The sequence below is a fragment of the Sus scrofa genome, chromosome 10 (assembly GCF_000003025.6).
Source record: "Sus scrofa isolate TJ Tabasco breed Duroc chromosome 10, Sscrofa11.1, whole genome shotgun sequence".
NCBI lineage: Eukaryota > Metazoa > Chordata > Mammalia > Artiodactyla > Suidae > Sus > Sus scrofa.
The window spans coordinates 40340263-40367342 of NC_010452.4; the positions used below are offsets into that span (position 1 = coordinate 40340263).

The 27080-nt window shown below is 43.4% G+C and overlaps 1 long non-coding RNA gene across 1 annotated transcript in view; it reads left to right on the top strand.

Moving 5' to 3' along the window:
• The window catches only part of LOC110255682, a 41439-nt gene extending 15446 nt beyond the window's left edge, over positions 1–25993 (top strand). The window contains exons 2-3 of the long non-coding RNA XR_002336328.1: positions 24518–24594; positions 25615–25993. This is a non-coding gene — a long non-coding RNA (uncharacterized LOC110255682). The remainder of the gene's footprint in view (positions 1–24517; positions 24595–25614) is intronic.

Consider the following 27080-nt stretch of genomic DNA (forward strand, 5'->3'; position numbering starts at 1 on the left):
TGGACTCTGCCCTCAGCTTGCTTAGTTTGAAGTGCCACTGTATTAATTATCTTTGCTAAGTAACAAATTAACCCCAAAACTTAGTGTGGCAATAAACCTTGTTATTGCACAGGGTCTCTCATGAGGCTGCAGTCAAGTATCAGGGCTGCAGCCACTGGAAGGCTCGACCGGGGCCAGAAGCCCTGCTTCCCAGGGTGGCTCTCCTTGGCTGTTCCTTGCCAGGCACCCTCTCCACTGCACTCTTGCCATGCACGGCTGGCCACAGGGACAAACCCAACACAGTGTGTGATAGGACCACCTGGCCATGGGCACAGAGCGGGGTTATTGGGGACCATCTTGGGGACAAGATTCCACACCCACCATTATAACCGTGTCAATTTGGATGATTTACTTAACAACTTTAAGCCCAATGCCCCCATCCGTAAAATGAGTCTTCTTTTTGGCATTGCATCACCTTATAAAGCTGTTGCAAGAATCAAATGAGTAAATACAGGTAAGGCACTTAGGTCATGATTCACAGGTGCTGGGGTGTGGCATTGGCGACCGTGGTGGTAGAAGCAGCAATTTTCTGTGGGCAGCCCCAAACTGGGAAGTTTATACTAATTACAGTGAAGACACTGACTGGAAAGGAGATTGAGATTATTTGACCTTGGACCCACAGTCAAGGTGGAGGGAATCAAGGAGCCCGTGGAGGAGAAAGGAGACTGGGACTTAAACAAAAGCTAAAATAAACTAAAGAGGTTTAGGAGTTCCTGGCATGGCTCAGTGGTTAATGAACCTGACCAGCATCTATCTGGATGTGGGTTCGATCCCTGGCCTTGCTCAGTGGGTTAAGGATCCGGTGTTGCTGTGAGCTGTGGTGTAGGTCAGAGACAGGTTTGGATCCTGTGTTGCTGTGGCTCTAGTACAGGTTGGAGGCTACAGCTCTGATTTAACTCCTAGCCTGGGAACTTCCATATGCTGCAGGTGCAGCCCTAAGAAGAAAAAATAAATAAAAAATAAACTAAAGAGGTTTAGAATAGGACAGATAATTTAGCAGCAGGGTTAGGAGAGTGGACTCTGCCCTTAGTTTGCTTAGTTTAAATCCCAGTGACAGTGTATTAATTATCTTTGCCTAGTAAGACATTAACCCCTAACCTTAGGGGTTATTATTCCTCCACAGCAGCAGTGGCTCCTCTAAGGTGGCAAACAGACAGCAGCTGATGACAAGACACTGGGTGGTTCAGTCTTCCACCTGGTGTTGGCTCTGAAGGGAGGAGGTGTCATAGGCAGTGACAGGTGCCCCCCTCCATCTTGCCTCCTGGCCCTGTCACTCATAATGAGGCATCATATATCCTCTCAGTCTGTGAGCCACCGTCCCCTCTCCTGGATGCCCAGTCTTGTGTGTCTACTGACAGGTGGCTGTGAGGGCCCCAAGATGCCTTGTCCCTAGCCCAAAGGGCCCTTGCTGGCTATTGGGTTTAATTTGCAGTCCTATGTGCTTTCCTGTCATAGGGGTATGGCCCTGATTGTCCCTAAAATATTTCCTGGCCTCCAAACAAATAACCATTATTATCTGAAAGTGCAAACTGATTTCAGAGTAGCAGAGGGGCCTGACCTGGGGAGACTGGGCTCCTCACCTCATATTTCCTTCTTCCTCTCCCTAGCTCTGAGTGTGAGTGTGTGCATGTGTGTGTGTGTGTGCACATGTGTGCGTGTGCGTGCAACGGAGTGGTGGGGCAAGTACTTTCTCAATGTAAAATACTTTCTAAAGAGGATCTTTCTCTATAAAGAGGGTTTTGTAAAGTTGCAGATTTGCTGTCTTTTTTTGCTCCGTTTTCCTGCCTGCCCGTGTGTTGATCAGAGAGGGTTTGTTTCAGGGATTAGGCCTCTTTCACACTCATGCAAGATGTAATGGGGTCAGACGAGCTTCCCAGAAAAGTGGGTGAGGGCCACTTGTTCGGCCTGGGGCCACTTACTGAGGATCTACTGGAGGGAGATAAATGGTCAAGATGAAAAAGTGCAGAGAGTAAAAATGATGTTTAAGGATGAAGTACTTTTGGACCATCTAACGTAGGCCAGACAACAGGCTAAGTCTTGGGGATATTGCTGGTTGCAGGCCATCGCAATGAAGTGCATATTGCAATAAAGTGAGTCACATGAATTTTTTGATTCCCCTGCCATGGAAAAGCTAAGTTTACAATCTATTGTAGGCTCTTAAGTGTGCAAAAACATTAAGTCTAGAAAACACTGTGCACACCTTAATTAAAAAAAGGCTTTATTGCTGAAAAATGCCAACCATCATCTGACAATGCAAGGTTGACACAAATCTTTAATGAAACATGTGGTATCTGGGAAGTGGAGTAAAACAAGGTATGCCTGTAAAGTGGAGTTCCTAAAACAAAACAAATAAGATTTCCTGACATCATGAAGCTCACCACTGTTCTGGTCCAGCAGACCTCACCCCTCCCCCAAATTACACAAACACGTGTACAGTTGTAATCACTGAAAAGAGGGGGTACAGTGCAGTGCAAGACCCATGTAGGTGGGTGAACACATGATCTGGTTTGCCAGGGAGAGTCCCAGCTTATTTGTTTACTTATTTATTTACTTTAAACTTTTTCGGGCCACACCTGTGGCATATGGAGGTTCCCAGGCTAGGGGTTGAATCAGAGCTGGAACTGCCGGCCTGCACCATAGCCACAGCAACACAGGATGCGAGCTGAGTCTGTGATCTACGCCACAATTCAGGGCAATGCCATATCCTTAACCCACTGAGCGAGGCCAGGGATCGAAACTTCATTCTCATGGATGCTAGGCAGATTCATTTCCACTAGGCCATGGCGGGAACTCCGAGATCCCAATTTATAAGCACATCCCAACATAATTAATCATTGCATCTAATTTCACTCTCAAAAGGGTCCTGGTTTGGAAGAGAAACCATAAGGCCACCCTAATACGAGGAAACTTGACCTGGTCAAGAAGGTCAGGGAGTCTTCCCTGAAGAAGTGACAGCGGGTTGAGATCTGTAGGAATAGGAACTAGCCAAGAGTGAGAGAATATTTCAAGCAGAGGACAAAGGTCCTATCACAGCAACAAGCATAGAGCATTGCAGGGGCTGAAAGTCTAGTGTGCTTGGAGCATGGGATCAAGGAAGTATAGTCTTTTTATAAGATAATTAATTTTTAAAAATTGAAGTATAACTGACTCACAAGTTTGTTTTAGTTTCAAATATATAGCAAAGTGATTATGCTGTTTATATACATATAATTTATATATATTACACACTATATTATACATATAATTTATTTCAGATTCTTTTCCCATATAGGTTATTACAGAATATTGAGGAGAGGTCCTGTGCTATAGTGTCTTTGTTGGTTATCTATTTTATATATAATATCGTGTATCTGCTCATCTCAGATTCCTAATTTATTCCTCCTCTTTCCCCTTTGGGAACCATACGTTTGTTTTCTATGTTTGTGAGTCTGTTTCTGTTTTGTAAATAGATTCATTTGTATTCTTTTTTTAGATTCTACATATAAGGGACATCTTATAATATTTCTTTCTCTGACTTAGTATGATAATCTCTAGGTCCACCCATGTTGCTGCAAATGGCACTAATACATTCTTTTTTATGACTGAGTAATATTCCATTGTATATATATATGGACCACGTCTTCTTTATCCATTTCTCTGTCAATGGACATTTAGGTTGCTAAGGAAACACAGTCTTGACATGAGCATGTCCAGGTTGTGGTGCAGACCATGCAAAACCTTAGAGGTCAGGTGAAGGGTTAGAGTTTTGTTGTCAGACCAACATGAAGCTAAAGAAATGTTTCATCAAAGGAGTTATACAATCAGATTGAGTTTCCAAACAATCGTTGATTATCCATGGAGAAGAGAATAGGCCAGCATGAGTGGTGAGGGGGCTAGGGCAGAGCTAGAGACAAGGCAAAATCCAAGAGACATTTAGGAGGAAAAGTAGACCTACTAAGTGAGGTTTTGGATTTGGGAGAGAGGGAGGAGGGTTTCAAAATTGCCTCTAAACTTTCTGCCTACACAATGGCTTCATTTAGAGAGATAGGAGCCCGTGAAAGAGTTCTAGCTTTAGGGGAAGATGTGGGAGTTTGATTTTACACACATTGAATTTAAAGTATCTTTGAGAGACCTTATAGTCTCATTTCAGAGATGATTTACCCTGCTTTACTTTTCAAATGCCGATGTGTCTTCACACTTGGGGCCCAAAGTTACTTTCTTTGTTCCTTCTTTCTCCTCTCTTCCCCATCCCAATTTTTCTGTCCAGAATTGAATGATCTAAGAGCAAAGCCAATAGGAAGTTACCATAGGGAGAAAAATCCTTTGGCAAACCTATTAAACACTGGCTCCAAGGAGGCCCTGAGGTCCAGCTGGTGCTAGAGGTCAATGTTCCGGACACAGACATGTTGAAGCCAAGGGCCTCTGACTTCAGGGCCCAGGGATGTTCCTGATGCAGAGTAGGAATAGGACTTTTCTCCTGCTTTGATGCCTTTATCCACCAAGGTTCTTTCTAGGCCCAGACTTAACGCTGGAATTTATAAAAGGAAATTCTCAAAGACACACACACCCTCTATTATCATCACAAACATTGGAAGAGAGTCAAAGGGAAATAGAGGAGGAAGCAGCAAAGTTAAATTGAACCCTGAGTCCAAATTCACCATTTCATGCCTTGGCAATGCTGTGGGTGCAACCATGAAGTACGGTGGAGCCTTCCAACCGTGGTGGGAGTGGTGGCTGCAAACCGTGGGTGAGTTCCTTTTCCTTTGTACCCAGAAAAGAAAACTGGCCCCAGCCGAGAGGCAATCAGCACAGGAGGTAAACAAAAGATGGTTTCAGCTTGGATCCAACACGAATGCCTCTAGACATTATGTTTTTCTCAGGGGACCTTTCTGAGCACTTTAAACACAATTAAGGAAGCAAGAGTCAAAGGCATGAGAAATGTCTGTGTAAGTTCTTTTCTCAGAGGGCAAAGCCTATGAGGACATCAGACGTGGTGTTTATTTTCCCAGGTTGCGTTTGGGAGCTCAAACTCTGGGCAACGTCTCCTGCTAGATGAAAGAGCTGCTTTGGGTAATCACGTTGCAAACAGCAGTAAAAGAAAGCATTTATTTAAACAGGGACTTTGCTGTTGTGGACAGGGTTCATCAGTTGCCTGAAGGGATTCTCAAACTCTAATTCTAGTATTTTCATCCCATCACTTTAGGGCAGGTTAAAGATGGCGGAATATTTCCCAACATGGCTAATGACAGGTGGATTCTGTGTTCCTCTCCCTTGAGCCTGGCCAGGCTCTGTGGCTACCCTGACAAATAGAGCAGAGGGGTGCTGATTTTCAGATCCAGGTCTTAAAGGTCTGATTTTCAGATCCAGGTCTGGCAGCTTGCACCCTGTTTCTTGCAGGCCTGGCCTGTACTATCAGAAGTCCAAGTAGTAGGAGAGAGACTAGATGGAGAGGCTTGGACTCCAGACAGAGAAGGGGAGCTGAGCCCAGCTGAGCCCTGCCTTCCTAAATTTCTCGCCAAAATGTCAGGCATCTGTGTGAAGCCCTCTTGGACTCTCCAGTCCTGCTCTGCTGCCACCAACCCCCCCCCTCCTCTATCATATCAAAGCCATGCAGAGAAAAAGAAAAGCCTAGTTGAGCTGACCCAGAGATCATGAGGATAAATACAATCTCTTTCAAGAAGCAGGTCACTGATAAGAACCTTTGAACTATCCAAAAAAAAAAAAAAAAAAAAAAAAAGTTTTCCTATTTCAGGAATGTCTTTCCAAGACCCCTGACTCATGTATAGCCACCTGCAGATTACAATCTACAGCACAAATTCCAGGCAGCATGGAGGCATCTAAATTTGATTAGGCAGACCAAAAAATTCCTATATTACATTCTCATCTGGTTTTGAAAACCTTCTCATAGACGCCTTACGAACAGATGCCATTCATTCCTAGTGACCTTTGCTCTGCTGATTGTAATCACGTTTCCAGCCAGAAAGTGCAGTAGATTAGAACAAGTCATCATTTTTAATAGGCTATTTTGGGAGCAATCTATTAGATTTGGAGAAACCTCATTCCAGAACCTCAAGGGCAATTTTATTGAGGAAATATAAGAACGCAACTCTCCTACCTCTGCTAGAACTTTGGGGTGTTGCATGGCCAAAATGACAAATCGATTTGCTATACATCAGAATTGGTGATACTACTCTTCTGTCTCAAATAAATCAATACTTTCATTCTTTTTTTTTTTTTCCTCTGTGCATGGTGTGCTCTCTACAGATGGACAGACACCTGTTTCTCTAAAATGGTCCAGTAATGGAATGTTTTGGTTATTCAAATATTCAAAGATTTCACCCCATTGGGAATGCCTAGCCATGCCATAGAGTATGTACCAAGTTCAAAAAATTTCAAGTACATGAAAAACTTGATAACGTCTACTGGAAACAATTTTGTGCTCACATGATGACTCAGAAGGCCATCCCATTTCCACAGTGCTGGTGCTTGAGGTCAACCCTAGGACGGCACGATGTAAACAAAGAAAGTGCAGGAGACGGGGGACTCTGCTGCTAAGTCTATTTCAATGTCAGATTCCGGAGTTGTTGGTAGAATTCCTCCTTCAGAACACGGGGTCCATTTATGTGTTATCCGCACCTTCCCTTCAAGGTCAAGTATGGAAACGGAGGTTACGGGACACAGCCTCTCAGACCAGGAGGAGCCAGGAAGCAGAGCCATAGAGGCCAAGTCTGATCGGAATATTGCTTGTCAAACCAGATTAAAAACCGTAATGGTTTATGGTTTTTATATATAGGTTATTATTTATATATATATGGTTTATGGGGTGGTGTGTGTGTGTATTCATTTCCATTATATTTTATACCAGGATATTCAATATGGTTTCCTGTGCTGCACTGTAGGATCTTGTTGTTTATCCGTCCTGTATGTAATAGTTTGCATCTGCTGATCCAAACTCCCAATCCTTCCCTCCCCCATTACCAGTCCCCCTTGGCAACCACAAGTCTTTCCTTGTCTGTGAGTCTGTTTCTGTTTTGTAGATAGATTCATTTGTGTCGTATTACAGATTCCACATATAAGTAGTATCATATGGTATTTGTCTTTCTCTTTCTGACTTACTTCACTTAGGATGAGAGTCTCTCGTGGAATCCATGTTGCTGCAAATGGCATCATTTCATCCTTTTTGATGGCTGAGTAGTATTCAGATATGGATTTTTAACAGATGACTTGGCCATCCTGTGGAGGTTTTATGGGAAGGAAAGACAACGGACATGGAGCAGTCAGGAGGCCACTGCAGAGTCCAGGGGGGAGGGCTGGTGGTTTTGCATAAGGGCTGGAGCTTGGGGACAGTAAACAGGGTTCTCTGCCCTCCAACCTCACTCACTACACAGCTCACTGCTCAGTCTTTCTTTCCTTTTTATTATTGCCATATCTGCAGTATATGGAAGTTCCTGGGACAGAGGTTGAATTCAAGCCACAGCTTTGACCTACGGCACATCTGGGGCAACTTGGGATACTTAACCCACTGGGCAGGGCCAGGGATCGGACCCTCACTGTTGCAGAGACAACACTGGATCCTTAACCCGCTACATCACAGTGGGAACTCCTTACTGCTCATTCTTGAAATGGAAACTGATCACAAGAGGGGCAAGAAGGGAAAATCCTCAAACGTCAATGCTGGTTTACTGCACACAGTTTCAGGGACTGTCTAAACCACTGGAGGGGACAGTGGTGAACAAAATCAAATGTTGAAAAGATACTCCCGGAGAGGCAACATTTAGGGCTGTATTTTACTGATTTCCATTTTCTTAACCTCAAACTTTTCTGTCCCACATTTTTACCTTAAAGAAATGCTCATGTTATTTTTGCAATTTTCCTACATTTCTGTTATTCAGCATTTCCCCTTTTCTCTCCTCTTCTATAATATAGCCTAAGGATTTGGTATCAATTTATTTCATTTTTCTGAAAAAAATTAATTTTGAGAAGTTAAATGCTGGAAGTTGAAAATGCATCAAAAAAAAAAAAATTCATTCTCCAAAGAGGTTCAAGTTGGAGATATTTGTTTGTTTAGCCAGTGTTTTTGTCCAGGCACTGTCCTAAGTGCTTGGTATGTATGAACCCTCCTACTAGCTGTCTTCTTAGCCTTAGTAAATCTTGTACTCATTATCCCCATTTTATAGATGAGAAAACTGAGGCCCCCAGCATTTAAGCTAAGAGGGCTACCCAGTTGAGTGTCAGAGGATTGCCTCTCCAGATGAAGAGACACAGAGCATTTCTTCTTTCAGCCCAGTCCCTACAAATCTAAGTTTTAAACAGGCACAGCCAGAAACCCAGTTACATCAGAATAAGATCCTCAAGAGATTCTGCAAGTCCACCTGCCACCTGCCCTCTGGGCCCTATGGTCGCTGCTCTCTCGCTCCAGGGTCCTGGTTTCCCTTGTGCTCTGGGAGTCACACTTCCCCACTAGACTGTAATGTCATTGACAATGCGGATAAGGCCATCGAATGGTACAAAGCCCAGAAGGAGGGAGCAGAACAGGGAACGCCCCTTCCTTTCATCAGCCTACTGGGTGAACCTTCAGAAGATGACATTTATACGCCATGAGTGAACCTGAAATTCTAGCTGACCAGACTTTGAGAGCCTTCCCAGCTGTTCTGTGTTTAAAATGGGCTTTTCATTTGTGGAGAAGTTTCAAATCAGGGATGATGGTTAATCCTACAGATGGAAGCATTCCCAAAGGTGAGATGGTTCAGATGGGATTCCTCGGAGAATGTACTGAAGTTTGATACTTAATCCAGAATCTGTTTCCCTTGGGAACAGGCATAATCCTGCCTGGTCCAGCTCCCAGCTGGCCCATGACAGCCTCGATGGCAAAATAAGGAAAAGATGGGTGGAGTGAGGGGTCGTGACAGAGCAGGGCAATAGGGTGTGAAGACAGGGAGATGGGGTGAGGAGAAGAGAAAGGTTAGGAGGAAAGCATTTCAATAATCAGGATGTCTCCACCCTCCTATGGCGCTAGGAGCTACTATGCTGTCCACTGGGGGCAGCCTCAGTGTGACCTCGTCTCTGTAAAATCACCGAAGCAAGCTAGGTTTAAAGGGTTCTGCCATGACTTGGACCTGCTTGATCACTTATTAAAGAGCAGTGAGGTCATCTTTCTGCTACTTGCTTTTCTCCTCCAATCTCTGTGGTCCACATCCCAGCAGCGGAGGACGTGGCTCTTATCCCAATGGAGGATGCGACCCCCATCCTAGTGGAGGACGCCGTACCCCAAACGAAAAAAACATTACATGCCTAAAATACTGTGGAAAAGCCATGTTCATCACCATCCTTAGAGAGGGTGTATAGGCTTGCAGGCAGTTTGTGTGTGCTGAGAAAAAAGCATGTTTAATACAGAGATCTCTGTAAAGCGTATAGGTCACCAGCTGGGCTTCATCTCTACCAGAGAAGACACAGTGAGAGGAAGCAAGTTCACATGGTAACATGAAGGGCATGTGTTAAGCATAATATAAATAGGCAGCAAAAGCAAAGCCAGTGTGGAGGGAAGAATCTGACATTTCACTCAGACTCCAGGGCAGGAAGCCTGGGAAATTTTTTTTTTAAGTGTATCCTGTAGTTCCCATCCTGGCTCAATGGTTAACGAACCTGACTAGCATCCATGAGGATGCAAGCTCAACCCCTGGCCTCGCTCAGTGGGTGAAGGATCTGGCATTGCTGTGAGCTATGGTGCAGGTTGCGGACGTGGCTTGGCTCTGGTATTGCTGTGCTATGGCGTAGGCCAGAGACTACAGCTCCCATTCGACCCCTAGCCTGGGAACCTTCATATGCCATGAGTGCAGCCCTCAAAAGACAAGGAAGAAAGAAAGAAAGAAAGAAAGAAAGAAAGAAAGAAAGAAAGAAGGAAGGAAAAGAAGGAAGGAAGGAAGGAAGGAAGGAAGGAAGGAAGGAAGAAAGAAAGATATAGTTTATCCTGAAAAAAACCTTTGTGTCTCTTGAAATGTCAAATGGTATCACACTGATACTCCCAACCATGATTTCTCTGCCCACTTCTGACAATTTGGACCTCTGGGCCGTCATTGCACTCAGTACCAGAGGCCAAGTCATGTTCTCTGTTTCTGGAGACCAGCGTAAGAGAAAGCACAGGGGAGGGTGCAGGCGGTGGGGGTGGTGCTAATGGAGACGGTGGAGGTGATAATGATGGATACGGAGATGCTGATGGGGGAGAGGCCTCTGGTCCTGCAAAGCTGATTAGGGACTTGAGAACTCAGAAGACTTGAACTACTATCTTCTCTTCCCCAATCTCACTTTGAAGGATGGTACTTTGGGGTATGCGAATGAATGAACTAAAATATATCTAGGACCCCGTCCTCAGCTACAACGAGAGTCCGTTAAATGGAGGAGCATCATTCTGACAAAAGATATGGGGAGAACTTCAGGGTTGGCTTCAGGCTGACATCATTTCTTCTCATCTCTGCCTCCGATGGGTGTGTGTGTGGGGGGTGTGGATGTGTGGGTGTGAGTGTGTTAAAGGAAGGTATTTGCAAAACTGGTTGCTCATTTCACAAGCGTCGTCTTAGTTAATGTCACAATATAAACAAGAGAGATATTTAGCATGTATTTGACTGCTTAATCTCCACTCTTTGATGATGCTTTAAGGCAGAAGCTTATAATCAATGGGACCTGCCCTGAATGTCTTTTCTGAGACAGTGATTGGGGTGGAGTCTTAACATGGTGGCATCACTTCCCTCTTCTAGAATTTTCAGAGGCTTTGCCCCCATAATGATGAAGATGTGAAATCTCAGACATTGGAAACCTTAACCTTCTATTTCATTTTCTCACCTTAAAGAGGGCTTGCAACACCTTGTTAGACTCAGTTCTTCTCGATTGGGATATTAGGGATGGAGAAAACAATAAGAACGTTGACTTTTCAGAGTATAGTTGCTGTGGCTGACAGAAATCAAATTTATAGCACCAGGAAAATCTGGTTTTAATTCCCACCCTCTTCCTGGGATGGTGGGTGGCTTAGTTAATAAAGCTGATCTCCCACTTCTGGAATTGGATTGTGCTCCCAAGCCAAAGCATGTCTGCATTTAATTTGGATGTTCTCGTGTATTCTGGGTCTGTGTTATCCAATAAGAAATGGTGCTTAATTTTGGCTCTCTGTGGTCCTGGCTGAGGAGTATTTTAACTTGTTATGGGTCTCCTAAGACATGAGGATTTTAAGCCATTGCTTTTCAGAAGTTGAGTCTGATTGTGCCTGTGCCAAAGGGAGAGGAGGGGCAGTGAAGGGGGGCATGGTGTTTTACAGAGAGTCATAAAATAGAGTTACATTTAGCCAGGCAGTTCTCTCTTTGCTTACATATCTAGGAAATAAGCCAGAAACTTAGCAAAGACTCAGCATGATTACTGATGCTGAACAGCTCACAAATGTCTTCTCTCTCTTAGTTTCTCTTTCTGCCAGTTGGAGACTAGGGGATTTATACTCAGAGGTGGCTGTTTCTAGAGGACTCAGAATTCTTGGTGTGAATTAATAAAATTCATCATATGGACAGAGCTAAGCATAAGAGTCATATGATCATTTCCAATAATGGTCAAAAGGCATATATGACAAAATTTATCAACCATCCATGTTAAACTGTAAGCATTGAGACATGACACGATAAAATATGCATATCAGCCCAAACCCTTCATCTGCTTAGTGAGAAAACATTAGAAGATTTTCCACTAAGTCAGAAATTAGACAGAATGGCAATTACTCACCACTAGTAGTGAACTCTGTAGTTGAGGTATTAGCCAATGCAACTGGACAGGAGCAAGTATTTAGGGGAAGAAGAATTAGAGAAGAAGAGGCAAAACCATCTCTCTTTGCAGAGGATATGTTATATATTTGGAAAACTCAAAATAATCAGTGGGAAAATTTACTTTAAATTTTAGTACAAAAAAAAAGCGGGGGGTGGTGGGGGAGGGCGGTTCCTGTCACGGCGCAGCAGAAACGAATCTGACTAGGAACCATGAGGTTGCGGGTTTGATCCCTGGCCTCGCTCAGTGGGTTAAGGATCCAGTGTTGCTGTGAGCTGTGGTGTAGGTCGCAGATGTGGCTCAGATCTGGCGTTGCTGTGGCTCTGGCGTAGGCCGGCAGCAACAGCTCCGAAAGGACTTCTAGCCAGGGAACCTCCATATGCTGTGGGTGCGGCCCCAAAAAGACAATAAAATAAAAGAAAATAAATAAATTTTAGTACATAGGCTGGATGTAAAATTCACCTATAGAAATCAAAATCATACAAGCACATGAAGGAGTAAGAAAAAATAATGCAAGAGAAATCACGTTAATGCAGCAAAGCGGTAGCAAAATACCAAATACCTAGGCTTAACCTAAGTGAGAAATGTGCACCTTATATGAGGAAAATGATAAAATAGTGCTGAAAGTCATGCCTATAAACTGGAATAAACAGAAAGACACACTGTGTTCATACATAGCAAGGGCTCGTAGATGTCACGTCTCCCAATGTCACTTTATGTATGTAATGCCATCCAAAAAATATTCCTATTGATTTCTTTTCTTTCTGGAACTAGATGAATTTATTTTAAAACCCACTCAGAAGGATTAAGAAATAAGAAGAAGAGAGGTATGGGGACAAGTCCTCCAAGATATGCTGATATTTTAAAGCCTCTGTAATTACAACAGTTGGTATATTTGGTGCGTGAAGAGACAGATTGATATAATCAGATAGGAAGTTTCAGAAGTAGGCACAAGAGTATAAGGACATTTAGTACACGATAAAGAGATACACTAATCTCAATAGTGGAGGGAAAGAAGGACTTTTTAATATATACCTAATTGGATAATCAAATGGGGAAACATACAATGTAGACATTTTCTCATACCATACACACTAAAATAAATTCAAAATGGATCAAGATCTAAATGCGAAAAGTAATACCATTTGAATACTGGAGTTAATGTGGGTGGATTCCTTTGTAAGCCTGAGAAGAATACCTTTCTAGCTATACTCAAAATCAAGCAACAATAAGAGAGAAGATTAAAACACTCGACTTCAAATAGTTAAAAACACTGCACAGCAGAAAGCAAATAGATGAAATGGCAACGACAAAAGCAAAAATAAAGAAACACGACAAAATATCAACCAGGAAAAATATTTGCAATATATGTTACAGAAAAGGGCTCCTGTTTCTAACAAGGAGAGCTTCTAAAAACTGACAAAACACCAATAACACAAAAGAAAAATGATAAAAATGGAAACAAACAGCTCACTGGAAAAGAAACACAAATTTCTTTTAAACACATACAGATGGTACACGGCCTTGATCGTAAAAAGAGAAATGCAAATCAAAGCTACAAAGGAATAACACTTTCGCTAATAAGACTGGCAAACCTCCAAAAGTCTGGCAATACATTTTATTGGTATGACTGGGGAAATAGTCACTTCATAATTGCTGCTGAGAAAACAACTCATACAATCATAATATAGAGAAATTAGCTATATAGATGCGTTTTTAAGTCTAAGAGTAAATGCATATATATATATATATATATATTTACTCAGACCTAAAAACTCATTTTTAGAACTATGTCCCAAAGCTACACTGGGAAAATATGAAGCCATATTTATGTACATTGCAACATAATTTGTAATATCCAATGACAGGAAATATCCAATGTCCATCAATAGGAAACTTGAAGAAAGTATATGGCCCAAGGGCCGCACCTGCGGCAGATGGAGATTCCCGGAGCTGCAGCTACCGGCCTACACCACAGCCACAGCAACACAGGACCCGAGCCACCTCTGTGACTTATACCACAGCTCACAGCAACGTGGGATCCTTAACCCATTGAGCAAGGCCAGGGATCGAACCTTCGTCCTCATGAATGCTAGTCAGATTCGTTAACTGCTGAGCCACGATGGGAACTCTGGGAACAACATTTTTAAAAATAAACTTTATGGGAGTATAGCTGATCCATTTGTAATTTTCATACTGAGTGAATAAAAAAAGCATGTGTCAAAACACAATGGTGATGTGTGACTGGGAGTGAGATTTGTAATTTGCAGAGGGCATGGATAAATGTTGGAACAAAAGAATTGTTGTACGATCTGAGCAGTACTTTTCATTTGAGACCTCAAAAAAAGAAGGTAAGATATATAAAAAAATACATGATGTGGGCAATGCTTGGATTACTTTATTCAAGACAGAAGTATAAAGGCAGTTTTCAAAAAACTCCTTTTTATCAAAGTTAAAATTTAGTATACTTGTTCAGGGGTCCGTATCACCTGTCTGTTATCAAACTGTGAAGAGTTTAAATATGACAAATTGGGAGTTCCCTTTGTGGCTCAGCGGGTTCACGAACCTGACTAGGATCCATGAGGATGCAGGTTCGATTCCAAGCCTTGATCAGTGGGTTAAGGATCCGGCGTTGCCATGAGCTGTGGTGTAGGTCGCAGATGAGGCTCGGATCTCACATTGCTGTGGCTGTGGGGTAGGCTGGCAGCTGCAGCTCTAATTTGCCCCCTAGCCTGGGAACCTCCATATGCCATGGGGGTGACCCCAAAAAGCAAAATAAATAAATAAATGAATATGACAAATTAGGAAGTTATTCAGGAATGTCATGTAGCACAGGACTTTGCTGCTATTCTTTACGTACTAAGAAATGACTTCATAGATTTCTCTGGTGACTCTGAATAAGTTGTTGTTAGGCTGTCAAACTGATATAAAAACTGTTAAGTAGTGCATACTCTACAGTAGGTCATTTCAGTACACCACTGAAAAATCAAACCCTTTGTAAGTGAATCCACTGTAAGAGAAATAAAATTTGGCAAGTTGCACCTGAAGATTTGAAAACCAAGTCATTCTTAGGGAGTAAGTATTCCATGTTTTCTTTCTGTGGTCTCATTGTGGAAGTTTCTGTACAGACACCATTTCAGGGAGTTCCCATTGTGGCTCCTTGTGTTAAGCGCCTGACATAGCGTCTGTGAGGATTTGGGTTTGATCCCTGACCTTGCTCAGTGGGTTAAGGATGCAGCATTGCCACAAGCTGTGGCATGGATTGCAGATGTGGCTTGGATCTCGCAGTGCTGTGGCTGAGGCATAGGCCTCCGCTGCAGCTCTGATTTGACCCCGAGCCCAGGAACGTCCATATGCTGCAGGTGCAGCCCTAAAAAGAAAAGAAAAAAAAAACTTTTCAAATACTTTTCTGCCTTTACCCACGTGCCCTAGTACTATTCCTTTTTATTTATAAGTTGTGTGTTCTCATAATTTGTTGAGTGATAGATAGAGAACAATAATATCAGGTAGACCTAGTAGTAAGTATGAATTTAGTAAAGCTACAGAGACAACCAAACCAAACAAACGTTCCAGAAGATGTTCTTGGATGTTATGGTGACAAGGAAGAGCCATTTGACTTGTTTATTTTTTGTTTTGTTTCCACATGTTCTGTGGCATATGGAAACTCCCAGGCTAGGGGTCAAGTGGGAACTACAGCTGCCAGCCTACACCACAGCCACAGCAACATGGGATCCAGACTGGGTCTGCGTCCTACACAGCAGTTCTTGGCAGCACTGGATCCCTGGCCCACTGAGTGAGGGCAGGAATCGAACCCGCCTCCTCACGGATACTCGTCGGATTTGTTTCCGCTGCCCCACAATGGGAAATCTGGAACAGAGTTCTTATTTTAAAACAGAGGTCTTATTCTAGCTTTAAGGATTAGAAGCCTCCAGAAATATGTATGTTTTGGGGAAGAGAATCTTAAGCCTCTCAGAGTTTCAAAGTGGTCCTTGGCTGTACAATCAGATTAAGGTCAAGTACGTAATACCAACCTCAGGGTGGAATCTAAACATTTCAGCCATCTGTCTGAATGTGGCGTCTGCACAAACCAAACCAGCCACTCTTTGATAACTGAACGTTTCTACTTTTATCTCAATACACCAAGCACTTTTATTAGTCTTTACGGAGGTGCAATTGACATATAACCTGATACTGCTTCAGGTTTACGACTTAATGATTTGATATTTGTATACATTGTGAAATGATCACCACAATGTCTAGTTAACATCTGTCACCATACGTAGTATAAAGAAAAGTTTTTTTGGAGTTCCTGTCGTGGTTCAGTGGTTAACGAATCTGACTAGGAACCATGAGGTTGCGGGTTCGATCCCTGGCCTCACTCAGTGGGTTAAGGATCCGGCGTTGCCATGAGCTGTGGTGTAGGTCACAGATGTGGCTCAGATCCAGCGTTGCTGTGGCTGTGATGTAGGCTGGTGGCTACAGCTCCGATTCAACCCCAAGCCTCGGAACCTCCATATGCCACAGGTGTGGCCCTAGAAAAAAGGCAAAAAAAAAAAAAAAAAAAAAGTTTTTTTTTTTTTTTTCCTTGTGATGGGAAAAGATTTACTCTCTTGGCAACTTTCAAATATATAATATCATGCTATTAGCTATAGTCACCATGCTATATATTACATCCTCGTGACTTGCTTACTTGATAACTGGAAGTTTGTAGGTTTTGACCCCCTTCACCCATTTTGCCCATCCCCCACCTCTGGAGACCACCAATCTGTATCCATGAGCTTGTTTTGTTTGTTTCAGATTCCATATATAAGTGAGATCCTATGGAATTTCCAGTGCTTCTTTTTAATTATTATCCTCACGTCCTCGAAGAGAAAACGGAGGCACAGAATGGTTCTTTTCTGCAAGGTCAAGCTGGAGTCTAGGCTCAGGGAGTCCAAATCCAGATTCCACTCTCTCTTAATTGCCATGCGGTGCCATATGCCCCAAGCACAGCTTGATTTCAGATTAACATTTCAAGATTTAACTCGTGAAATTTCTTACACGTTGGGAAAATAAACAATGATTTCAACCGAAACTAGTGTCTTACTTAATCTCTCTCTCCATCTTATACGTGTTCTCATTAAATCTGTTCACCCCACTTTATTAAAGAGATTTATGGGTCTATTTCTGCTCCTGGACTAGAAATCGCTTCAGTTCGGAGGCTGTATCTTAACATTTCACTACACCCTTGGCCCTTAGCAATGAAGCTCTACCTGTGGTAAGGTTTAAATTCATATTCGCTGAATGAATGAATGTATTTTACTTCCCTCCCTAGTTGTACATGAAAGGGGAGTAGCCTTTGAAACTACTGAGTTATCTAGATGTACAGCTGGCTTTAGAGTGTATCTGAATATTGGCCAATGAAGATCTAACCAGATCAAAGAAAACAGGACGTTTCAGAAAGTCATATGCCTACATACAATACCCTGAATCATTTCCCCATCCCTTTAATCTGAAAATAGTGAACAAGAGCCTTGCACCATAATTCTCAGAATTTTATTTTAATTCTGTAGTTAAACGATACACAGCTCTAGCTATTTTCTTGCACCTCATTAGAGGGAAGAGTAGAAAACAAACCCCCAAAACACCCACAAAGAACCCAAAGCTTGTGCCTGTTCAAGGTACCCAGAGCAAGGATTTATTTAAAAGCTGAATCATTCGCTTTACATTCATTATGAAATATAAAAGACCGGGTATTTTTCTGACCAACTCATTTGGCCAATGGTAGGAAAAATAGGAGTCTTTAGGACACTGTTGGTGGCTCATGTCTTTTGGGGTCCTTTGAGAGTTTCTTCTCTAAAATTCCCCTTTGTCTTTTGCTGGGTGCTTCCAGATGAAACTGAAGACTAGAAATTCACAGGACGAGACAGAATTTGAGCTACATGGATAGGGCAACCAGCACTGGACCAGGGAACAAGAACTTGGGTTTTAGCCTTCGTTCCGTTATTAACTCAAAGGTGATCTTAAGCATGTCATTTAATCTCCGAGGACCTGCATTTCATCAGTGTGTAAAGTGAGAGGCCCCGGTTAGATGACCCTTAAGCACTCCTTCAACTCACAATCTATAAATCTTTAACCTAGTTCATTTCCTCTTTCCAGCAGGCACAGCACTGTTGAGCCTGACAGTCTAATGAGAAGCAATCCTTTTGGATTAAAGTCTATGCCCTGGATTTCTCTGTAGGCACGTGACATCTCTTCCAACTTTTTTCCACCCTATTTTTTTTTTTTTGTCCCCAGAAGCTGACCTTTAAAGATTGTATCACCAGGCTCCATTGCCCTCTGGCTTTTGGTGAGATTCAACCCCTGGAAGGCACCAAGAGGGGATGGGAAGGTGGGAGAGGTTGGGGGTTTTGTTAGCCTCCCCTGGTCTCTCCTGGGGTCTCATGGGGCAGGAGTGAAGGCCATAGTTCCTGTCGGGGCCTCTGCCCTGACTCCAGCTCAGGGAATTGCTTCTTCTTGTCTAAGAGCAGTACTGGCTCCTCCTTGGGGGCTTCACATTTCTTGTTGTTGGTGTCTCCACATCCTAGCCTCATCTTTGTGAAGAGGGCATTTATTACACTTGCTTTCACCTTTTCCCATTTCGAAAAAGAGGTGGACTCTGTCTACACAGCTAGTAGACTCTATCTACACAGCTAGGGAAAGCATAGTTCTGTGTATTTGTCCAGCTGGAGGTTTTTTTTTTTTTTTAATTAAGCTGATTTAGACATTCAACACAAACAGGAACTTATTAAAAACTGTGACAGAAGTAGATTTGCATGGGAATCCGATCAAAGTTTCGAAATCCTGACAGTTCTGTCACAGAGTAAACAGACAATTTTGACTAATGTTTTGTCTTTCTTAAACATTGCAGTGGCAATGGTTTCTGGATTCATTGGCAGGTCCTGGGGAGATTAGGGTTGATGACACGTCTGTTTATAAAAGTGCATTTTAGCTGGTTTACATGAGTCTAATTTCTTTAGTTAGATTCCTCTCCTTGGAAGACAGAGACTATATTTTCTAAGAAATAGAAATACCCCCAGTCTATATTAGGGGACTGGGAACTCTGCAGTGTGGTTGACCAGCTGACTGATAGCATGTCGAAAATTGGCACGTTCATGGCATATTCTCTCCAAAAGAAATCTGGTGGAACTCACCATAGTCCAACTCTATGGCCCTGGAAAAAAATCTAAGGACAAGTGACACAGAGAAGATTCTGAAGATCCCCTAGAACTTTATCATGTTGAGATCTCTTCTGCAGGAAGATTAAAAGCAGAATTAGCAACTAATTCTCCAAAAGAACAGGAGAAATTTCCTTGTTTGCCTAGTACATAAGATTTGATTATGGAGTTCCCATTGTGGCACAGCAGAAAAGAATCCAACGAGGAGCCATGAGGTTGCGGGTTCGATCTCTGGCCCCTCTCAGGAGGTTAAGGGTCTGGTGTTGCAGTAAGCTGTGGCGTAGGTCACAGATGTGGCTTGGATCCTGCATTGCTATGGCTGTGGCTGTGGCTGTGGCTGGCAGCTGTAGCTCTGATTCGACCCCAAGCCTGGGAATCTCCATATGCTGCGAGTGCGGCCCTAAAAACCAAAAAGCTCCCTTCCCCAAAAGACTTGATTAGGTCTTAAAGGTGGGGTAAAAATTCACAGGCCAACTCAGGGAGGAAGAAAATGTTTTTAAAGCAAAAAGAGATGTACAAGCAAATGCATTGAGGTGCAGGAGGACTTATTTGTCCATTCAGGGTCAACAAGAAGAATGGGTCTGTTACAGAGTTCAAGGTAAGGATGTAGCTGGAGAACAGGCCAGAAAGGTCTATATACCTCAGGCTAAGGACTTTGTACTTCATCCTAGAAACCAAGGACTTACTATTCTGAGTTGAGTTCAATACCCCCCAAAACAATATGATGAAGTTCTAGCTCTTGCTTTCTGGGAATGTGACCCTGTTTGGAAATAGTCTTTGCGGATATAATCAAGTTAAGATGAGGTCATTAGGATGGGTCCTGGTCCAGTATGACAGGTGTCCTTATAAAGAAGAAAAAAAACCCTGTACAGACAAAGGCAAAGACTTGACTGATGCAGCTACAAGCCAAGGACTGCTGAGGATTCAAGGTTACCACTAGAAGCTAGAAGGAAGGGCTGCTGAGGACCCAGAGTCATTAGAACTGGGAGGAAATACGTTTCTATTGTTTCCAACCACGTAGTTTGCAGTACTTTGTGATGGCTGTTCTCGGGCACTAATGTACTTCCATAAGCTTCTGTAGAAACTGGGATAGTTACATAAATGGGTGAAGTGGGCCAAGTGTGACACAATAGGGAGTAGAGGCGATTGTGGCAAACTGCGGAGATTGTGCTCATCTTCATATTAACATGTCTTAAATGTCTGGTCTTCAGCAAACAGAAAAAAAAAAAAAATCTGTGAGCCAAGTTAGCCCCATGAGCTCCTAGAAGTGGGACTCTTACGACAAAATGATAAGAATCCAAAGGGTTTTAAGCGGAAGGATGATCTTAGGTGTGCACGCTAGAGACGTTGCTCTGTGGCCAGGAGGAGGAGGAGGAGGAATTCAAGGAGAATTTTGTGTGAGCCAGGTGAGACGGTACAGACAAGACAGTGGGTAGAGAGAGGATAGGCTATAGGATCAAGAGTAAGTGGTTTTTTTCAAAGTAAAGGAGTGGGGGAGCTGGGTGGGGGCCCCTGAATGGATGGCAGTATGAACAAATTAGCTATTGCCATGATTATGCTGTGGGAGAAACACTTCAGAACTCAGTGTCTAAAAACAACTGCTGCTTATGCTCATGGATCCAAAGGTTGGCTATGGCTTGGCTGATTGAGGCTGGGCTTAGCTGGATGGCTCTGCTTCTCACTGGATGAAACCGTGCTGCCTCATGTGTCCCTCATTCTGGTGACTTTAGCAAGCTGGAAGGACATCCTTCTGATGGCAGATGCCAGAGGGCAAGAAGCAACAAACAAACGGGCCCCCTGTCTGCTCCACCACTGGTCAAAGCATCGTCAAACTACGTCCAAGGTCAAGGGGCAGGAAGGTGAACCCCTCCCACCATAAGGATATGGTAATGACGTGGCTGCAGGGGGTGTGAAGAATTGAGGGTGGGAACTTAATTTACAATAGTTTGTTATCTGGCTACAATTATTTGCATCCATCCCACATGCAAAATTCACTCGCTAGCCTCCCAGGACCCCCAAAGCTTATCCAATCACACCATTAGGCTCAAAGTCAAGATTTCATCACCTGTGTCAGGTCCAGATATAATTCTTGTTAATTCAGAAATCTATGAACTATTAAGATGAATTATCTGCCCCCAAAACATGCCCACCATATAAAGGTGAGATGGGAACATGATAATCATAACAGATACTCCCATTAGAAAAAGGGAAGGGAGTTCCCATGTGGCTCAGCAGGTTAAGAACTCGATGTAGTGTCTGTGAAGATGCAGACTCAATCCCTGGCCTCCCTCAGTGGGTTAAAGATCCAGTGTTGCCACAAATTGAGGCGCAGGTCACAGATGCAGCTTGGATCCAGTGCTGCCATGGCTGCGGCATAAGCCTACAGACGCAGCTCTGATTCGACCCCTGGCCTGAAAACTTCCATATGCCACAGGTATAGCCCAAAAAAGAAAAAGAAAAAAGAAAAAGGGAAGAAACTGAGACATATAGCACTGGTCTCTGGAAATACTGAAAACTTACCTAGCAAATGTCAGGTCCTTCTGCCCCTGAGTAGGGAATGTTCCTTGATTAGACTTGGGGTTTGCTCCCTGAGAGTGATGTCTTAGTTTTTGAATTCTTCATGGATCTTGGTTCCCTGTTCTTGGATTTTCTTGACAATTTCTGAAAAGAACATTGGAAATATGCCCATTTTGGCAGCTCAGCAGCCTTTGAAGACTGCTGCATTTCCTGCAGAAGGCTAGGGACCCAGATGTCTCTATGCGTTTTGATATATCTCAGTCTCTTTTAATCCTGGCAGATCTTTATTCACATGCAGCTAAAAGAAATCATCTCATGCCTTTAAGACTTCAAAGAACTACCCAAGTCCAGAAGTTCATTGAGTACCTTGGTTATCTTCCAAATTACCAGGGGTAACGAACTTTACCCAAAGTTTTACCATTGCATGTAAGAGGTAGCATTGTTTTAGCCTCCTGTTACCGTTTCTTACTCCTGCTTCCCAGCCCTAAAGGCAATAGAACTCATAATGAGTTTGTCTACAGGAGTGCTTCTCTTCTAGAAGTAATTTCTATACTGGTTAGCTTTGGCTAAGAAAACATCCCTCCAAAACCCAGTGGCTTAAAACAACAATCATTTATCCCTGTAGATCTGAGAGTTGGCTGGTGTCCGGCTGATGGGCTGCCCTTGGCTAGCAACAACGACATCATTTCAAAGATGTGGCCAGAGGATGCGTGCTGTTCACTGTGATTTGGGAGGAAGGGGAGGAATGGATTTGAGGGGAAAGGCAAAAGCGCAGTTTTGGGTACGCTGATCTTGTGATGCTGGTGGGATATGTAAGTGAAAAAGACATGGGATGGGAGCTTGGAGACTGATGTTGGCTGAGGAGAGAGACTGAGAGAGAGATGGGAAAAGAGAGAGAGATTGAGACAGGGAAAGAAAAAGAGATAGAGCAAAAGAAAGAGAGAAAGAGACAAGAGATAAAGAAAGAGAAAGAGATAGAAAAAGAGAGAGAAGAGATAAAGATAGAGAGAAAAAGAAAAAGAAAGAGAAAGAGAGAAAAAGATAAAGAGAGAAAAGATAGAGAAGAGATAGAGATAAAGAGATGAAAAAGAGAGAGATCAAGAAATAGAGAAAGAGATAAAGAGAGAAAGAGGTAGAGAAAGAGGTAGAGATAGAGAAGAGATAGAGTAAGGGAAAGAGAGAGAAAGAGTTAGTTATTGGATGATAAGAACATAAACTGCGACCAAGGGCATGGACCTAGATGACTGCCCAAGGTGCTCACATAAAGTGACAAAAGACGAAAGGCTTTCCTCTAAAAGCTTAGGGGCACCAATATTTAAGAGATGTGCAAAGGAAGAAAAGCTCACAGCGTGAGCCTCAATGGGACAGAGATACAGGGAAAGATAGCATCGTGTAAGCCAGAGCGTTTCATTATTATGGGGGTCAATTATGCCGCCAAATCCCCCCCAGTGGTCCTGTCAGGTAGAAACGGGAGACAGTCTTATGGATTTGGCAGCTAGGAGATCATTGGTAGCGAGATCACAGGATTTATCTTCAAACATATTTGAGAGTGAACAGAGGTGCTATTAATAATTACAGCAGAACAGCATGTGTTCTCAGGCAAACAAGGACATATGGTCGGGTGGCATTAGTGTCTGGGGATCTCTGCCAGACTCTTTCTTTCTTCCTTTTTTTTTTTTTCATTCAGTGCCTTTTTATCTCTATAGTAATCCATAAAGAGTGTACACTGTAAAAAGTTCAAAACGTACAGGAAAGTATAAAGAACAAAGGACAATTACACAAAAATTTACCAACCTCAGTGATTATCTAACCACTCTTTTTTTTTTTTTTTTTTGCCGTCTTTTTAGGGCCACACTCACAGCATCTGGAAGTTCCTGGGCTAGGGGTCAAATCGGAGCTGCAGCTGCAGGCTTACACCACAGCCACAGCAACACCAGATCTGAGCCGAGTCTGTGATCTGCACCACAGCTCATGGCAACGCAGGATCCTTAACCCTCTGAAGGACTCATGGATACTAGGCAGGTTCATTACCCCTGAGCTACAGAGGGAACTCCTAACCACTCTTAATATTAAAGAAATCTTTTCAGATATGATTTTACACATAGGATCACTTTTTAGATGGTGGGTTTTTTTTTTTTAACTCAAATGTATGGCAGATAGTGTTCTATGTCAAAAATAGTCATATACACATATTTTAAATAACAAGACAGTATGTAATATATGAAGAGACTGCATCTTATTTAACCTTTTATTCTTCAGGCCATTTAGATTGTTCTCAATATTATAATGTCCACCACTATAAAGAAAACTAGGAGTTCCTGTTGTTGTGGCTCAGTGGTAACTTACCTGACTAGTATCCATGAAGACGCGGGTTCGATCCCTGGCCTTGCTCAGTGGGTTAAGGATCCAGTGTTGCCATGAGCTGTGGTGTAGGCCAGCAGCTGCAGCTGCAATTCAACCCCTAGCCTGGGAACTTGCATATGCCACAGCTCGGCCCTAAAAAAAGGAAAAGAAAAGAAAACTATCATGACCACTGTGGCAGGGACTTTCACTTTGCTTTCCAATGCTGTTTTCATTTTTCTTGGTAGCAGAACCCAAAGTTCGTGGGAATATTTCTCTCCGAATTAAAGACAAATTCTTAGACTCTTTGGTGCTACCGGGGTTGTGTTTTGCCAGACTGTTTCTTCCGGGGTGAGTGGAGTGTCAGCTTGACTTGCAGTGGGCCGAAGGGTGATATGGAGCACAGGAGACCAGAGGCAGCTGGCTTTCTCTCTAGGAGCTGCCTGGTGGGACAAGGAAGAGAATGGGAAGAGAGGGCGACAGCAAAACAGTGGCCTTTGAATATTCTTCCAACAGAGGGGTCCTTAAACAGCTTCTAGGACTGTGTATTCAAGGAGAACTAACTGTGGAAATTTCTAAGATTTAGAAAGCAGAACCAGCTAATGAGACCAACCCACCTTTTTTTCTTTTTTTCTTTTTTTTTTAAGCAGCATAGGGGGAAGATCTATTGCTATGAGATAAATAAGAAAATTTCAGACAATGGAAAAGAACAATCAGCTGGGCTCAGGTTGGGACTTTTTTTTTCCCCGCACAAACAAAACCGTATTCACATGCATGGCCTTGAAACATTTTATTGTCAGAGGACCTCAGTGTTTCAGCCACACATACAACAGAAAATCCAAGGTAAAATAAGTATACGAAGAGACAGCCAAGCCTCAAATTATGTCGAGAGTATTAAAACCTGGAGTTCCCATCATGGCTCAGCAGTAATGAACCCTACTAGTACCCATGAGGCAGGTTCGATCCCTGGCCTCGCTCAATGGGTTAAGGATCTAACATTGCCGTGAGCTGTAGTGTAGGTCAAAGAGGCGGCTCAGATTTGGTGTTGCTGTGGCTGTGGTGTAGGCTGTGGAGCTCTAGTTCCAATTTGACCCCTGGCCTGGGAACTTCCATATGCCGCTATAAAAAGACCAAAAACCCAACCAAAACAAACAAAAAAGAGTATTCAAACCCATCCAGAATATGATGGAAAGCTGCAAGGAACATAACACTTCTTCATTCTTTCGCCTCTGCAAACATTCCTGCCAGGTCCACCACACCCCACCGACTTCTCAAAATTATTCTAAACCCAGACGGATGGCACAGGTCCCAGCTGAACAAATCCTCTTTGTTCGCTGCATCACTTGGCTCAGGGGGGCATGTGAGCAGCCTCAAGTATAATTTCATGATAATCTAGGGTGCGTTTTTTCCTTTCCCACCAGTGCCAGAGAGCAGGCCTGCTACTCTTTCATTGACTTTGGGTGTCGGCACAGGCAGAGGGACAGCTTATCTGCGTGGTCATGTTTCTTTGATGGGGCTTCGTCAGGGAGAGCCAAGACCCTGCTCTCAGGCAACACGGTGAATGACGCTGAGAGCTTTCCTTGGTCTCAGACCCTATCAGTGTATACATGTGGCTTTGGGGGGCTTTTTTTTGTTCTTTTATTAGAACTCTTTCAGTTCACTCACAACTCATAGAATAACAATACCGTTTGGCTAACCAGAATGCGAGAAGCCAAGTGATGCCTGAAAAAGAATCTTTTCTTTTTAGGACATAAAAGATAACAGGGGCCTAACAACTGGCAACGGTGAAACTGCTTTGCCCATGAGAGTGTCCCAAAGATGGGGGCCAACATGCATTCAACATGTCTTCATGTCACTGCAGTTTCAGGACTATTTGAAAACTTGGAAAGATGGAGATGTAAAGGCAAGTATAGAAAATGTAAATGGCTTCCCCATATTACCATAGATTGGAGATCATTTTTCCTATTCTTTTCAAATGGGGAGTGGAATCTGAGCCTCAGCACTGAGTTTCCCACAGGAGCTTGGAATCAATGAATAGTACAAAGTCCCTTAAAACCCCAGCACTACCATTTCTTAGCTGTGTTACTTTGGAGAAATGAATTAAGCTTTCTGTGTCTCCCCCCCCCCCTTTTTTTTTTTTGCCTTTTCTGGGGCCGCTCCTGTGGCATGTGGAAGTTCCCAGGCCAGGGGTCCAATCGGAGCTGTCGCCGCCGGCCTACACCACGGCCACAGCAACGAGGAATCTGAGCCGCGTCCGCAACCCACACCACAGCTCATGGCAACGCTGGATCCTTAACCCACTGAGTAAGGCCAGGGATCGAAACTGCAACCTCATGGTTCCTAGTCGGATTCGTTAACCACTGCACCAGGACGGGAACTCCAGATTTCTGTGTTCCTTTTCCTCCCCTGTACATAGAGGAAAATCATAATGACGGCCTCACAGGACTCAGTTGTTAACATTAAATGACATGTTTGTAAAGCCCCTGGTACGGGACCCTTTATCCTGTATCTTAATACAAAAAGCTCAATAAATATTAACTATTTTATTGTTCCTTCTTAGCAGGTACCCTCGTTGAGGTGCCCCAGGAAGCAGCGCAAGGAGATGCTACGTTCATTTTGTGGCTCAGTGGGTTAAGAACCCGACGCAATGTCTCTGAGGATGAGGGTTCGATCCCTGGCCTCGCACAGTAGGTTAAGAATCTGGCATTGCCGGGGGCTGTGGTGTAGGTTGCAGACATAGCTCAGATCTGGCGTGGCTGTGGCTATGGCTAGTGGCTGCAATCAGAGCTGTCGCTACCGGCCTACGCCACGGCCATAGCAACAAGGGATCCAACCCCTAGCCTGGGAACCTCCATATGCCTTGAGTGTAGCCCTGGGGGGGGAAAATCACAGTCTCTACCTGTAACTGCCTCTACCATGACTTTTCATTTTCCAAGCCACTTCATCTCACTTTTCCTCAAAGTTCACCCAGGAGGCAGGGGTGCAAAAAGAAGTCAATTACTGCGGAAGTCAATTACTGTTGAAGGGCGGAACAGATTGGAACCTAAAGAGTCAATAAATCTGAAGGTTGAATTATAGCAAATGTAGCCTGTGAGAAAAAGGAGGGATTACATAGGATGGGTGCTGACTGTGATGGGGAGAGGTGGGTCTCTCCCTTCTTAGGAAAACAAGCTACCAAGTACCTGCCTCCCATCCCATTCCGCACATCCCACC